Here is a 15,578-nt window from a genome sequence, read left to right on the forward strand (position 1 = left end):
CCAACAAAAAACCTTTCAGGGGATCGTTTGCAAGACTTCAGCACCATTTTTGAGTGAATTGCAGAATGTCAGATTTTTGCTGTAATTGTGACCGCGCGGCTTAGTGATTTTTGTAAAAAAAAGTTGTTCAGATGTCGAGGGCTAATTCTGTTTCCGATGATAAAAACGCATCTGTTTCCACCGAAAAACCTTTCAGGGGATCGTTTGCAACAGTTTGGCACCATTTTTGAGTGAATTGCAGAACGTCAGAAATTTTGAAGAAATTGTGACCGCGCGGCCTAGTGATTTTTGAAAAAAAAAGTTGTTCATACTTCAAGGGCTAATTCTGTTTCCGATGATAAAAACACATCTGTTTCCCTCGAAAAACCTTTCAGGGGATGGTTTGCAACACTTCAGCAACATTTTTGAGTGAATTGCAGAACATCAGATTTTTGCTGTAATTGTGACCGCGAGGCTTAGGGATTTTTGAAAAAAAAGTTCTTCAGACGTCGAGGGATAATTCTATTTACGATTAAAAAAACGCATCTGTTTCCAACAAAAAACCTTTCAGGGGATCGTTTGCAACAGTTTGGCACCATTTTTGAGTGAATTGCAGAACGTCAGAAATTTTGAAGAAATTGTGACCGCGCGGCTTAGTGATTTTTGCAAAAAAAAGTTGTTCAGATGTCGAGGGCTAATTATGTTTCCGATGATAAAAACGCATCTGTTTCCCTCGAAAAACCTTTCAGGGGATCGTTTGCAACAGTTCAGCACCATTTTTGAATGAATTGCAGAACGTCAGATTTTTGCTGAAAATGTGATCGGGCGCCTTAGGGATTTTTGCATAAAATAGTTGTTCAGATGTCGAGGGCTAAATCTGTTTCCGATGATAAAAACACATCTGTTTCCACCAAAGAACCTTTCAGGTGATCGTTTGCAACAGTTCAGAACCATTTTTGAATGAGTTGCAGAACTCAGATTTTTGCTGAAATTGTGACCGCGCGGCTTAGGGATTTTTGCAAAAAAAAGCTGTTCAGATGTCGAGGGCTAATTCTGTTTCCGATGATAAAAATGCATCTGTTTCAACCGAAAAACCTTTCAGGGGATGGTTTGCAACAGTTTGGACCATTTTTGAGTGAATTGCAGAACGTCAGAAATTTTGAAGAAATTGTGACCGCGCGGCTTAGTGATTTTTTCAAAAAAAAGTTGTTCAGACGTCGAGGGCTACTTTTGTTTCGGATGATAAAAACGCATCTGTTTCCAACAAAAAACCTTTCAGGGGATCGTTTGCAAGACTTCAGCACCATTTTTGAGTGAATTGCAGAATGTCAGATTTTTGCTGTAATTGTGACCGCGCGGCTTAGTGATTTTTGTAAAAAAAAGTTGTTCAGATGTCGAGGGCTAATTCTGTTTCCGATGATAAAAACGCATCTGTTTCCACCGAAAAACCTTTCAGGGGATCGTTTGCAACAGTTTGGCACCATTTTTGAGTGAATTGCAGAACGTCAGAAATTTTGAAGAAATTGTGACCGCGCGGCCTAGTGATTTTTGAAAAAAAAAGTTGTTCATACTTCAAGGGCTAATTCTGTTTCCGATGATAAAAACACATCTGTTTCCCTCGAAAAACCTTTCAGGGGATGGTTTGCAACACTTCAGCACCATTTTTGAGTGAATTGCAGAACGTCATATTTTTGCTGAAATTGTGAACGCGCGGCTTAGGGATTTTTGCAAAAAAAAGTTGTTCAGACGTCGAGGGCTACTTTTGTTTCCGATGATAAAAACGCATCTGTTTCCACCGAAAAACCTTTCAGGGGATGGTTTGCAACAGTTTGGCACCATTTTTGAGTGAATTGCAGAACGTCAGAAATTTTGAAGAAATTGTGACCGCGCGGCTTAGGGATTTTTGCAAAAAAAAGTTGTTTAGATGTCGAGGGCTAATTATGTTTCCGATGATAAAAACACATCTGTTTCCCTCGAAAAACCTTTCAGGGGATGGTTTGCAACACTTCAGCACCATTTTTGAGTGAATTGCAGAACGTCATATTTTTGCTGAAATTGTGAACGCGCGGCTTAGGGATTTTTGCAAAAAAAAGTTGTTCAGACGTCGAGGGCTACTTTTGTTTCCGATGATAAAAACGCATCTGTTTCCACCGAAAAACCTTTCAGGGGATCGTTTGCAACAGTTCAGCACCATTTTTGAGTGAACTGCAGAATGTCAGATTTTTGCTGTAATTGTGATCGCGCGCCTTAGGGATTTTTGCATAAAATAGTTGTTCAGATGTCGAGGGCTAATTCTGTTTCCGATGATAAAAACACATCTGTTTCCACCAAAGAACCTTTCAGGGGATCGTTTGCAACAGTTCAGCACCATTTTTGAATGAATTGCAGAACGTCAGATTTTTGCTGAAATTGTGACCGCGCGGCTTAGGGATTTTTGCAAAAAAAAGTTGTTCAGATGTCGAGGGCTAATTCTGTTTCCGATGATAAAAATGCATCTGTTTCCACCGAAAAACCTTTCAGGGGATCGTTTGCAACAGTTCAGCACCATTTTTGAATGAATTGCAGAACGTCAGATTTTTGCTGAAATTGTGACCGCGCGGCTTAGGGATTTTTGCAAAAAAAAATTGTTCAGATGTCGAAGGCTAATTCTGTTTCCGATGATAAAAATGCATCTGTTTCCACCGAAAAACCTTTCAGGGGATCGTTTGCAACACTTCAGCACCATTTTTGAGTGAATTGCAGAACGTCAGATTTTTGCTGAAATTGTGACCGCGCGGCTTAGGGATTTTTGCAAAAAAAAGTTGTTCAGATGTCGAGGGCTAATTCTGTTTCTGATGATAAAAACGCATCTGTTTCCACCGAAAAACCTTTCAGGGGATGGTTTGCAACAGTTTGGCACCATTTTTGAGTAAATTGCAGAACGTCAGAAATTTTGAAGAAATTGTGACCGCGCGGCTTAGGGATTTTTGCAAAAAAAAGTTGTTCAGATGTCAAGGGCTAATTATGTTTCCGATGATAAAAACGCATCTGTTTCCCTCAAAAAACCTTTCAGGGGATCGTTTGCAACAGTTTGGCACCATTTTTGAGTGAATTGCAGAACATCAGATTTTTGCTGTAATTGTGACCGCGCGGCTTAGGGATTTTGGAAAAAAAAGTTCTTCAGACGTCGAGGGATAATTCTATTTACGATTAAAAAAACGCATCTGTTTCCAACAAAAAACCATTCAGGGGATCGTTTGCAACAGTTTGGCACCATTTTTGAGTGAATTGCAGAACGTCAGAAATTTTGAAGAAATTGTGACCGCGCGGCTTAGGGATTTTTGCAAAAAAAAGTTGTTCAGATGTCGAGGGCTAATTATGTTTCCGATGATAAAAACGCATCTGTTTCCCTCAAAAAACCTTTCAGGGGATGGTTTGCAACAGTTTGGCACCATTTTTGAGTGAATTGCAGAACGTCAGAAATTTTGAAGAAATTGTGACCGCGCGGCTTAGGGATTTTTGCAAAAAAAAGTTGTTCATACTTCAAGGGCTAATTATGTTTCCGATGATAAAAACACATCTGTTTCCCTCGAAAAACCTTTCAGGGGATGGTTTGCAACACTTCAGCACCATTTTTGAGTGAATTGCAGAACGTCATATTTTTGCTGAAATAGTGACTGCGCGGCTTAGGGATTTTTGCAAAAAAAAGTTGTTCAGATGTCGAGGGCTAATTCTGTTTCCGATGATAAAAACGCATCTGTTTCCACCAAAGAACCTTTCAGGTGATCGTTTGCAACAGTTCAGCACCATTTTTGAATGTATTTCAGAACGTCAGATTTTTGCTGAAATTGTGACCGCGCGGCTTACGGATTTTTGCAAAAAAAAGTTCTTCAGATGTCGAGGGATAATTCTATTTACGATTAAAAAAACGCATCTGTTTCCACCGAAAAACCTTTCAGGGGATCGTTTGCAACAGTTTGGCACCATTTTTGAGTGAATTGCAGAACATCAGATTTTTGCTGTAATTGTGACCGCGCGGCTTAGGGATTTTTGAAAAAAAAGTTCTTCAGACGTCGAGGGATAATTCTATTTACGATTAAAAAAACGCATCTGTTTCCAACAAAAAACCTTTCAGGGGATCGTTTGCAACAGTTTGGCACCATTTTTGAGTGAATTGCAGAACGTCAGAAATTTTGAAGAAATTGTGACCGCGCGGCTTAAAGATTTTTGCAAAAAAAAGTTGTTCAGATGTCGAGGGCTAATTCTGTTTCCGATGATAAAAACGCATCTGTTTCCACCGAAAAACCTTTCAGGGGATCGTTTGCAACAGTTTGGCACCATTCTTGAGTGAATTGCAGAACGTCATATTTTTGCTGAAATTGTGACCGCGCGGCTTAGGGATTTTTGCAAAAAAAAGTTGTTCAGACGTCGAGGGATAATTCTATTTACGATTAAAAAAACGCATCTGTGTCCAACAAAAAACTTTTCAGGGGATCGTTTGCAACAGTTTGGCACCATTTTTGAGTGAATTGCAGAACGTCAGAAATTTTGAAGAAATTGTGACCGCGCGGCTTAGGGATTTTTGCAAAAAAAAGTTGTTCAGATGTCGAGGGCTACTTTTGTTTCCGATGATAAAAACGCATCTGTTTCCACCGAAAAACCTTCCAGGGGATCGTTTGCAACAGTTTGGCACCATTTTTGAGTGAATTGCAGAACATCAGATTTTTGCTGTAATTGTGACCGCGCTGCTTAGGGATTTTTGAAAAAAAAAGTTGTTCATACTTCAAGGGCTAATTCTGTTTCCGATGATAAAAACACATCTGTTTCCCTCGAAAAACCTTTCAGGGGATGGTTTGCAACACTTCAGCACCATTTTTGAGTGAATTGCAGAACGTCATATTTTTGCTGAAATTGTGACCGCGAGGCTTAGGGATTTTTGCAAAAAAAAGTTGTTCAGACGTCGAGGGCTACTTTTGTTTCCGATGATAAAAACACATCTGTTTCCACCGAAAAACCTTTCAGGGGATCGTTTGCAAGACTTCAGCACCATTTTTGAGTGAATTGCAGAATGTCAGATTTTTGCTGTAATTGTGACCGCGCGGCTTAGGGATTTTTGTAAAAAAAAGTTGTTCAGATGTCGAGGGCTAATTCTGTTTCCGATGATAAAAACGCATCTGTTTCCACCGAAAAACCTTTCAGTGGATCGTTTGCAACAATTTGGCACCATTTTTGAGTGAATTGCAGAACGTCAGAAATTTTGAAGAAATTGTGACCGCGCAGCTTAGGGATTTTTGCAAAAAAAAGTTGTTCAGATGTCGAGGGCTAATTCTGTTTCCGATGATAAAAACGCATCTGTTTCCACCGAAAAACCTTTCAGGGGATGGTTTGCAACAATTTGGCACCATTTTTGAGTGAATTGCAGAACGTCAGAAATTTTGAAGAAATTGTGACCGCGCAGCTTAGGGATTTTTGCAAAAAAAAGTTGTTCAGATGTCGAGGGCTACTTTTGTTTCCGATGATAAAAACGCATCTGTTTCCACCGAAAAACCTTCCAGGGGATCGTTTGCAACAGTTTGGCACCATTTTTGAGTGAATTGCAGAACATCAGATTTTTGCTGTAATTGTGACCGCGCGGCTTAGGGATTTTTGAAAAAAAAGTTCTTCAGACGTCGAGGGATAATTCTATTTACGATTAAAAAAACGCATCTGTTTTCACCGAAAAACCTTTCAGGGGATCGTTTGCAACAGTTTGGCACCATTTTTGAGTGAATTGCAGAACGTCAGAAATTTTGAAGAAATTGTGACCGCGCGGCTTAGGGATTTTTGCAAAAAAAAGTTGTTTAGATGTCGAGGGCTAATTATGTTTCCGATGATAAAAACACATCTGTTTCCCTCGAAAAACCTTTCAGGGGATGGTTTGCAACACTTCAGGACCATTTTTGAGTGAATTGCAGAACGTCAGAAATTTTGAAGAAATTGTGACCGCGCGGCTTAGGGATTTTTGCAAAAAAAAGTTCTTCAGATGTCGAGGGATAATTCTATTTACGATTAAAAAAATGCATCTGTTTCCAACAAAAAACCTTTCAGGGGATCGTTTGCAACAGTTTGGCACCATTTTTGAGTGAATTGCAGAACGTCAGAAATTTTGAAGAAATTGTGACCGCGCGGCTTAGGGATTTCTGCAAAAAAAGTTTTTCAGATGTCGAGGGCTAATTCTGTTTCCGATGATAAAAACGCATCTGTTTCCACCGAAAAACCTTTCAGGGGATCGTTTGCAACAGTTTGGCACCATTTTTGAGTGAATTGCAGAACGTCAGAAATTTTGAAGAAATTGTGACCGCGCGGCTTAGTGATTTTTGAAAAAAAAGGTTGTTCATACTTCAAGGGCTAACTCTGTTTCCGATGATAAAAACACATCTGTTTCCCTCGAAAAACCTTTCAGGGGATGGTTTGCAACACTTCAGCACCATTTTTGAGTGAATTGCAGAACGTCATATTTTTGCTGAAATTGTGACCGCGCGGCTTAGGGATTTTTGAAAAAAAAGTTCTTCAGACGTCGAGGGATAATTCTATTTACGATTAAAAAAAGGCATCTGTTTCCAACAAAAAACCTTTCAGGGGATCGTTTGCAACAGTTCAGCACCATTTTTGAATGAATTGCAGAACGTCATATTTTTGCTGATATTGTGACCGCGCGGCTTAGGGATTTTTGCAAAAAAAAGTTGTTCAGACGTCGAGGGCTACTTTTGTTTCCGATGATAAAAACGCATCTGTTTCCACCGAAAAACATTTCAGGGGATCGTTTGCAACAGTTTGGCACCATTTTTGAGTGAATTGCAGAACGTCAGAAATTTTGAAGAAATTGTGACCGCGCGGCTTAGTGATTTTTGTAAAAAAAAGTTGTTCAGATGTCGAGGGCTAATTCTGTTTCCGATGATAAAAACGCATCTGTTTCCACCGAAAAACCTTTCAGGGGATCGTTTGCAACAGTTTGGCACCATTTTTGAGTGAATTGCAGAACGTCAGAAATTTTGAAGAAATTGTGACCGCACGGCTTAGGGATTTTTGCAAAAAAAAGTTGTTCAGATGTCGAAGGCTAATTCTGTTTCCGATGATAAAAACGCATCTGTTTCCACCGAAAAACCGTTCAGGAGATGGTTAGCAACAGTTTGGCACCATTTTTGAGTGAATTGCAGAACGTCAGAAATTTTGAAGAAATTGTGAATGCGCGGCTTAGTGATTTTTGAAAAAAAAAGTTGTTCATACTTCAAGGGCTAATTCTGTTTCCGATGATAAAAACACATCTGTTTCCCTCGAAAAACCTTTCAGGGGATGGTTTGCAACACTTCAGCACCATTTTTGAGTGAATTGCAGAACGTCATATTTTTGCTGATATTGTGACTGCGCGGCTTAGGGATTTTTGCAAAAAAAAGTTGTTCAGACGTCGAGGGCTACTTTTGTTTCCGATGATAAAAACGCATCTGTTTCCACCGAAAAACCTTTCAGGGGATGGTTTGCAACAGTTCAGCACCATTTTTGAGTGAATTGCAGAACGTCAGAAATTTTGAAGAAATTGTGACCGCGCGGCTTAGGGATTTTTGCAAAAAAAAGTTCTTCAGATGTCGAGGGATAATTCTATTTACGATTTAAAAAATGCATCTGTTTCCAACAAAAAACCTTTCAGGGGATCGTTTGCAACAGTTTGGCACCATTTTTGAGTGAATTGCAGAACGTCAGAAATTTTGAAGAAATTGTGACCGCGCGGCTTAGTGATTTTTGAAAAAAAAGGTTGTTCATACTTCAAGGGCTAACTCTGTTTCCGATGATAAAAACACATCTGTTTCCCTCGAAAAACCTTTCAGGGGATGGTTTGCAACACTTCAGCACCATTTTTGAGTGAATTGCAGAACGTCATATTTTTGCTGAAATTGTGACCGCGCGGCTTAGGGATTTTTGAAAAAAAAGTTCTTCAGACGTCGAGGGATAATTCTATTTACGATTAAAAAAAGGCATCTGTTTCCAACAAAAAACCTTTCAGGGGATCGTTTGCAACAGTTCAGCACCATTTTTGAATGAATTGCAGAACGTCATATTTTTGCTGATATTGTGACCGCGCGGCTTAGGGATTTTTGCAAAAAAAAGTTGTTCAGACGTCGAGGGCTACTTTTGTTTCCGATGATAAAAACGCATCTGTTTCCACCGAAAAACATTTCAGGGGATGGTTTGCAACAGTTTGGCACCATTTTTGAGTGAATTGCAGAACGTCAGAAATTTTGAAGAAATTGTGACCGCGCGGCTTAGGGATTTTTGAAAAAAAAAGTTCTTCAGACGTCGAGGGATAATTCTATTTACGATTAAAAAAACGCATCTGTTTCCAACAAAAAACCTTTCAGGGGATCGTTTGCAACAGTTTGGCACCATTTTTGAGTGAATTGCAGAACGTCAGAAATCTTGAAGAAATTGTGACCGCGCGCCTTAGGGATTTTTGCAAAAAAAAGTTGTTCAGATGTCGAGGGCTACTTTTGTTTCCGATGATAAAAACGCATCTGTTTCCACCGAAAAACCTTTCAGGGGATGGTTTGCAACAGTTTGGCACCATTTTTGAGTGAATTGCAGAACGTCAGAAATTTTGAAGAAATTGTGACCGCGCGGCTTAGTGATTTTTGAAAAAAAAAGTTGTTCATACTTCAAGGGCTAATTCTGTTTCCGATGATACAAACACTTCTGTTTCCCTCGAAAAACCTTTCAGGGGATGGTTTGCAACACTTCAGCACCATTTTTGAGTGAATTGCAGAACGTCATATTTTTGCTGAAATTGTGACCGTGTGGCTTAGGGATTTTTGCAAAAAAAAGTTGTTCAGATGTCGAGGGCTACTTTTGTTTCCGATGATAAAAACACATCGGTTTCCACCGAAAAACCTTTCAGGGGATCGTTTGCAAGACTTCAGCACCATTTTTGAGTGAATTGCAGAATGTCAGATTTTTGCTGTAATTGTGACCGCGCGGCTTAGTGATTTTTGTAAAAAAAAGTTGTTCAAATGTCGAGGGCTAATTCTGTTTCCGATGATAAAAACGCATCTGTTTCCACCGAAAAACCTTTCAGGGGATGGTTTGCAACAATTTGGCACCATTTTTGAGTGAATTGCAGAACGTCAGAAATTTTGAAGAAATTGTGACCGCGCGGCTTAGTGATTTTTGAAAAAAAAGGTTGTTCATACTTCAAGGGCTAATTCTGTTTCCGATGATACAAACACTTCTGTTTACCTCGAAAAACCTTTCAGGGGATGGTTTGCAACACTTCAGCACCATTTTTGAGTGAATTGCAGAACGTCAGATTTTTGCTGAAATTGTGACCGCGCGGCTTAGGGATTTTTGAAAAAAAAGTTCTTCAGACGTCGAAGTATAATTCTATTTACGATTAAAAAAATGCATCTGTTTCCAACAAAAAACCTTTCAGGGGATCGTTTGCAACTGTTTGGCACCATTTTTGAGTGAATTGCAGAACGTCAGAAATTTTGAAGAAATTGTGACCGCGCGCCTTAGGGATTTTTGCAAAAAAAAGTTGTTCAGATGTCGAGGGCTACTTTTGTTTCCGATGATAAAAACGCATCTGTTTCCACCGAAAAACCTTTCAGGGGATGGTTTGCAACAGTTTGGCACCATTTTTGAGTGAATTGCAGAACGTCAGAAATTTTGAAGAAATTGTGACCGCGCGGCTTAGTGATTTTTGAAAAAAAAAGTTGTTCATACTTCAAGGGCTAATTCTGTTTCCGATGATACAAACACTTCTGTTTCCCTCGAAAAACCTTTCAGGGGATGGTTTGCAACACTTCAGCACCATTTTTGAGTGAATTGCAGAACGTCATATTTTTGCTGAAATTGTGACCGCGCGGCTTAGGGATTTTTGAAAAAAAAGTTCTTCAGACGTCGAGGGATAATTCTATTTACGATTAAAAAAAGGCATCTGTTTCCAACAAAAAACCTTTCAGGGGATCGTTTGCAACAGTTCAGCACCATTTTTGAATGAATTGCAGAACGTCATATTTTTGCTGATATTGTGACCGCGCGGCTTAGGGATTTTTGCAAAAAAAAGTTGTTCAGACGTCGAGGGCTACTTTTGTTTCCGATGATAAAAACGCATCTGTTTCCACCGAAAAACATTTCAGGGGATGGTTTGCAACAGTTTGGCACCATTTTTGAGTGAATTGCAGAACGTCAGAAATTTTGAAGAAATTGTGACCGCGCGGCTTAGGGATTTTTGAAAAAAAAAGTTCTTCAGACGTCGAGGGATAATTCTATTTACGATTAAAAAAACGCATCTGTTTCCAACAAAAAACCTTTCAGGGGATCGTTTGCAACAGTTTGGCACCATTTTTGAGTGAATTGCAGAACGTCAGAAATCTTGAAGAAATTGTGACCGCGCGGCTTAAAGATTTTTGCAAAAAAAAGTTGTTCATACTTCAAGGGCTAATTCTGTTTCCGATGATACAAACACTTCTGTTTACCTCGAAAAACCTTTCAGGGGATGGTTTGCAACACTTCAGCACCATTTTTGAGTGAATTGCAGAACGTCAGATTTTTGCTGAAATTGTGACCGCGCGGCTTAGGGATTTTTGAAAAAAAAGTTCTTCAGACGTCGAAGTATAATTCTATTTACGATTAAAAAAATGCATCTGTTTCCAACAAAAAACCTTTCAGGGGATCGTTTGCAACTGTTTGGCACCATTTTTGAGTGAATTGCAGAACGTCAGAAATTTTGAAGAAATTGTGACCGCGCGCCTTAGGGATTTTTGCAAAAAAAAGTTGTTCAGATGTCGAGGGCTACTTTTGTTTCCGATGATAAAAACGCATCTGTTTCCACCGAAAAACCTTTCAGGGGATGGTTTGCAACAGTTTGGCACCATTTTTGAGTGAATTGCAGAACGTCAGAAATTTTGAAGAAATTGTGACCGCGCGGCTTAGTGATTTTTGAAAAAAAAAGTTGTTCATACTTCAAGGGCTAATTCTGTTTCCGATGATACAAACACTTCTGTTTCCCTCGAAAAACCTTTCAGGGGATGGTTTGCAACACTTCAGCACCATTTTTGAGTGAATTGCAGAACGTCATATTTTTGCTGAAATTGTGACCGTGTGGCTTAGGGATTTTTGCAAAAAAAAGTTGTTCAGATGTCGAGGGCTACTTTTGTTTCCGATGATAAAAACACATCGGTTTCCACCGAAAAACCTTTCAGGGGATCGTTTGCAAGACTTCAGCACCATTTTTGAGTGAATTGCAGAATGTCAGATTTTTGCTGTAATTGTGACCGCGCGGCTTAGTGATTTTTGTAAAAAAAAGTTGTTCAAATGTCGAGGGCTAATTCTGTTTCCGATGATAAAAACGCATCTGTTTCCACCGAAAAACCTTTCAGGGGATGGTTTGCAACAATTTGGCACCATTTTTGAGTGAATTGCAGAACGTCAGAAATTTTGAAGAAATTGTGACCGCGCGGCTTAGTGATTTTTGAAAAAAAAGGTTGTTCATACTTCAAGGGCTAATTCTGTTTCCGATGATACAAACACTTCTGTTTACCTCGAAAAACCTTTCAGGGGATGGTTTGCAACACTTCAGCACCATTTTTGAGTGAATTGCAGAACGTCAGATTTTTGCTGAAATTGTGACCGCGCGGCTTAGGGATTTTTGAAAAAAAAGTTCTTCAGACGTCGAAGTATAATTCTATTTACGATTAAAAAAATGCATCTGTTTCCAACAAAAAACCTTTCAGGGGATCGTTTGCAACTGTTTGGCACCATTTTTGAGTGAATTGCAGAACGTCAGAAATTTTGAAGAAATTGTGACCGCGCGCCTTAGGGATTTTTGCAAAAAAAAGTTGTTCAGATGTCGAGGGCTACTTTTGTTTCCGATGATAAAAACGCATCTGTTTCCACCGAAAAACCTTTCAGGGGATGGTTTGCAACAGTTTGGCACCATTTTTGAGTGAATTGCAGAACGTCAGAAATTTTGAAGAAATTGTGACCGCGCGGCTTAGTGATTTTTGAAAAAAAAAGTTGTTCATACTTCAAGGGCTAATTCTGTTTCCGATGATACAAACACTTCTGTTTCCCTCGAAAAACCTTTCAGGGGATGGTTTGCAACACTTCAGCACCATTTTTGAGTGAATTGCAGAACGTCATATTTTTGCTGAAATTGTGACCGTGTGGCTTAGGGATTTTTGCAAAAAAAAGTTGTTCAGATGTCGAGGGCTACTTTTGTTTCCGATGATAAAAACACATCGGTTTCCACCGAAAAACCTTTCAGGGGATCGTTTGCAAGACTTCAGCACCATTTTTGAGTGAATTGCAGAATGTCAGATTTTTGCTGTAATTGTGACCGCGCGGCTTAGTGATTTTTGTAAAAAAAAGTTGTTCAAATGTCGAGGGCTAATTCTGTTTCCGATGATAAAAACGCATCTGTTTCCACCGAAAAACCTTTCAGGGGATGGTTTGCAACAATTTGGCACCATTTTTGAGTGAATTGCAGAACGTCAGAAATTTTGAAGAAATTGTGACCGCGCGGCTTAGTGATTTTTGAAAAAAAAGGTTGTTCATACTTCAAGGGCTAACTCTGTTTCCGATGATAAAAACACATCTGTTTCCCTCGAAAAACCTTTCAGGGGATGGTTTGCAACACTTCAGCACCATTTTTGAGTGAATTGCAGAACGTCATATTTTTGCTGAAATTGTGACTGCGCGGCTTAGGGATTTTTGAAAAAAAAGTTCTTCAGACGTCGAGGGATAATTCTATTTACGATTAAAAAAAGGCATCTGTTTCCAACAAAAAACCTTTCAGGGGATCGTTTGCAACAGTTCAGCACCATTTTTGAATGAATTGCAGAACGTCATATTTTTGCTGATATTGTGACCGCGCGGCTTAGGGATTTTTGCAAAAAAAAGTTGTTCAGACGTCGAGGGCTACTTTTGTTTCCGATGATAAAAACGCATCTGTTTCCACCGAAAAACATTTCAGGGGATGGTTTGCAACAGTTTGGCACCATTTTTGAGTGAATTGCAGAACGTCAGAAATTTTGAAGAAATTGTGACCGCGCGGCTTAGGGATTTTTGAAAAAAAAAGTTCTTCAGACGTCGAGGGATAATTCTATTTACGATTAAAAAAACGCATCTGTTTCCAACAAAAAACCTTTCAGGGGATCGTTTGCAACAGTTTGGCACCATTTTTGAGTGAATTGCAGAACGTCAGAAATTTTGAAGAAATTGTGACCGCGCGGCTTAAAGATTTTTGCAAAAAAAAGTTGTTCATACTTCAAGGGCTAATTCTGTTTCCGATGATACAAACACTTCTGTTTCCCTCGAAAAACCTTTCAGGGGATGGTTTGCAACACTTCAGCACCATTTTTGAGTGAATTGCAGAACGTCAGATTTTTGCTGAAATTGTGACCGCGCGGCTTAGGGATTTTTGAAAAAAAAGTTCTTCAGACGTCGAAGTATAATTCTATTTACGATTAAAAAAATGCATCTGTTTCCAACAAAAAACCTTTCAGGGGATCGTTTGCAACTGTTTGGCACCATTTTTGAGTGAATTGCAGAACGTCAGAAATTTTGAAGAAATTGTGACCGCGCGCCTTAGGGATTTTTGCAAAAAAAAGTTGTTCAGATGTCGAGGGCTACTTTTGTTTCCGATGATAAAAACGCATCTGTTTCCACCGAAAAACCTTTCAGGGGATGGTTTGCAACAGTTTGGCACCATTTTTGAGTGAATTGCAGAACGTCAGAAATTTTGAAGAAATTGTGACCGCGCGGCTTAGTGATTTTTGAAAAAAAAAGTTGTTCATACTTCAAGGGCTAATTCTGTTTCCGATGATACAAACACTTCTGTTTCCCTCGAAAAACCTTTCAGGGGATGGTTTGCAACACTTCAGCACCATTTTTGAGTGAATTGCAGAACGTCAGATTTTTGCTGAAATTGTGACCGTGTGGCTTAGGGATTTTTGCAAAAAAAAGTTGTTCAGATGTCGAGGGCTACTTTTGTTTCCGATGATAAAAACACATCGGTTTCCACCGAAAAACCTTTCAGGGGATCGTTTGCAAGACTTCAGCACCATTTTTGAGTGAATTGCAGAATGTCAGATTTTTGCTGTAATTGTGACCGCGCGGCTTAGTGATTTTTGTAAAAAAAAGTTGTTCAAATGTCGAGGGCTAATTCTGTTTCCGATGATAAAAACGCATCTGTTTCCACCGAAAAACCTTTCAGGGGATGGTTTGCAACAATTTGGCACCATTTTTGAGTGAATTGCAGAACGTCAGAAATTTTGAAGAAATTGTGACCGCGCGGCTTAGTGATTTTTGAAAAAAAAGGTTGTTCATACTTCAAGGGCTAACTCTGTTTCCGATGATAAAAACACATCTGTTTCCCTCGAAAAACCTTTCAGGGGATGGTTTGCAACACTTCAGCACCATTTTTGAGTGAATTGCAGAACGTCATATTTTTGCTGAAATTGTGACTGCGCGGCTTAGGGATTTTTGAAAAAAAAGTTCTTCAGACGTCGAGGGATAATTCTATTTACGATTAAAAAAAGGCATCTGTTTCCAACAAAAAACCTTTCAGGGGATCGTTTGCAACAGTTTGGCACCATTTTTGAGTGAATTGCAGAACGTCAGAAATTTTGAAGAAATTGTGACCGCGCGGCTTAAAGATTTTTGCAAAAAAAAGTTGTTCATACTTCAAGGGCTAATTCTGTTTCCGATGATACAAACACTTCTGTTTCCCTCGAAAAACCTTTCAGGGGATGGTTTGCAACACTTCAGCACCATTTTTGAGTGAATTGCAGAACGTCAGATTTTTGCTGAAATTGTGACCGCGCGGCTTAGGGATTTTTGCAAAAAAAAGTTGTTCAGACGTCGAGGGCTACTTTTGTTTCCGATGATAAAAACGCATCTGTTTCCACCGAAAAACATTTCAGGGGATGGTTTGCAACAGTTTGGCACCATTTTTGAGTGAATTGCAGAACGTCAGAAATTTTGAAGAAATTGTGACCGCGCGGCTTAGGGATTTTTGAAAAAAAAAGTTCTTCAGACGTCGAGGGATAATTCTATTTACGATTAAAAAAACGCATCTGTTTCCAACAAAAAACCTTTCAGGGGATCGTTTGCAACAGTTTGGCACCATTTTTGAGTGAATTGCAGAACGTCAGAAATTTTGAAGAAATTGTGACCGCGCGGCTTAAAGATTTTTGCAAAAAAAAGTTGTTCATACTTCAAGGGCTAATTCTGTTTCCGATGATACAAACACTTCTGTTTCCCTCGAAAAACCTTTCAGGGGATGGTTTGCAACACTTCAGCACCATTTTTGAGTGAATTGCAGAACGTCAGATTTTTGCTGAAATTGTGACCGCGCGGCTTAGGGATTTTTGAAAAAAAAGTTCTTCAGACGTCGAGGGATAATTCTATTTACGATTAAAAAAACGCATCTGTTTCCACCGAAAAACCTTTCAGGGGATGGTTTGCAACAGTTTGGCACCATTTTTGAGTGAATTGCAGAACGTCAGAAATTTTGAAGAAATTGTGACCGCGCGGCTTAGGGAATTTTTGCAAAAAAAAGTTGTTTAGATGTCGAGGGCTAATTATGT

Source organism: Podarcis cretensis, assembly GCF_951804945.1.
Source record: "Podarcis cretensis genome assembly, chromosome: 6".
Taxonomy (NCBI): domain Eukaryota; kingdom Metazoa; phylum Chordata; class Lepidosauria; order Squamata; family Lacertidae; genus Podarcis; species Podarcis cretensis.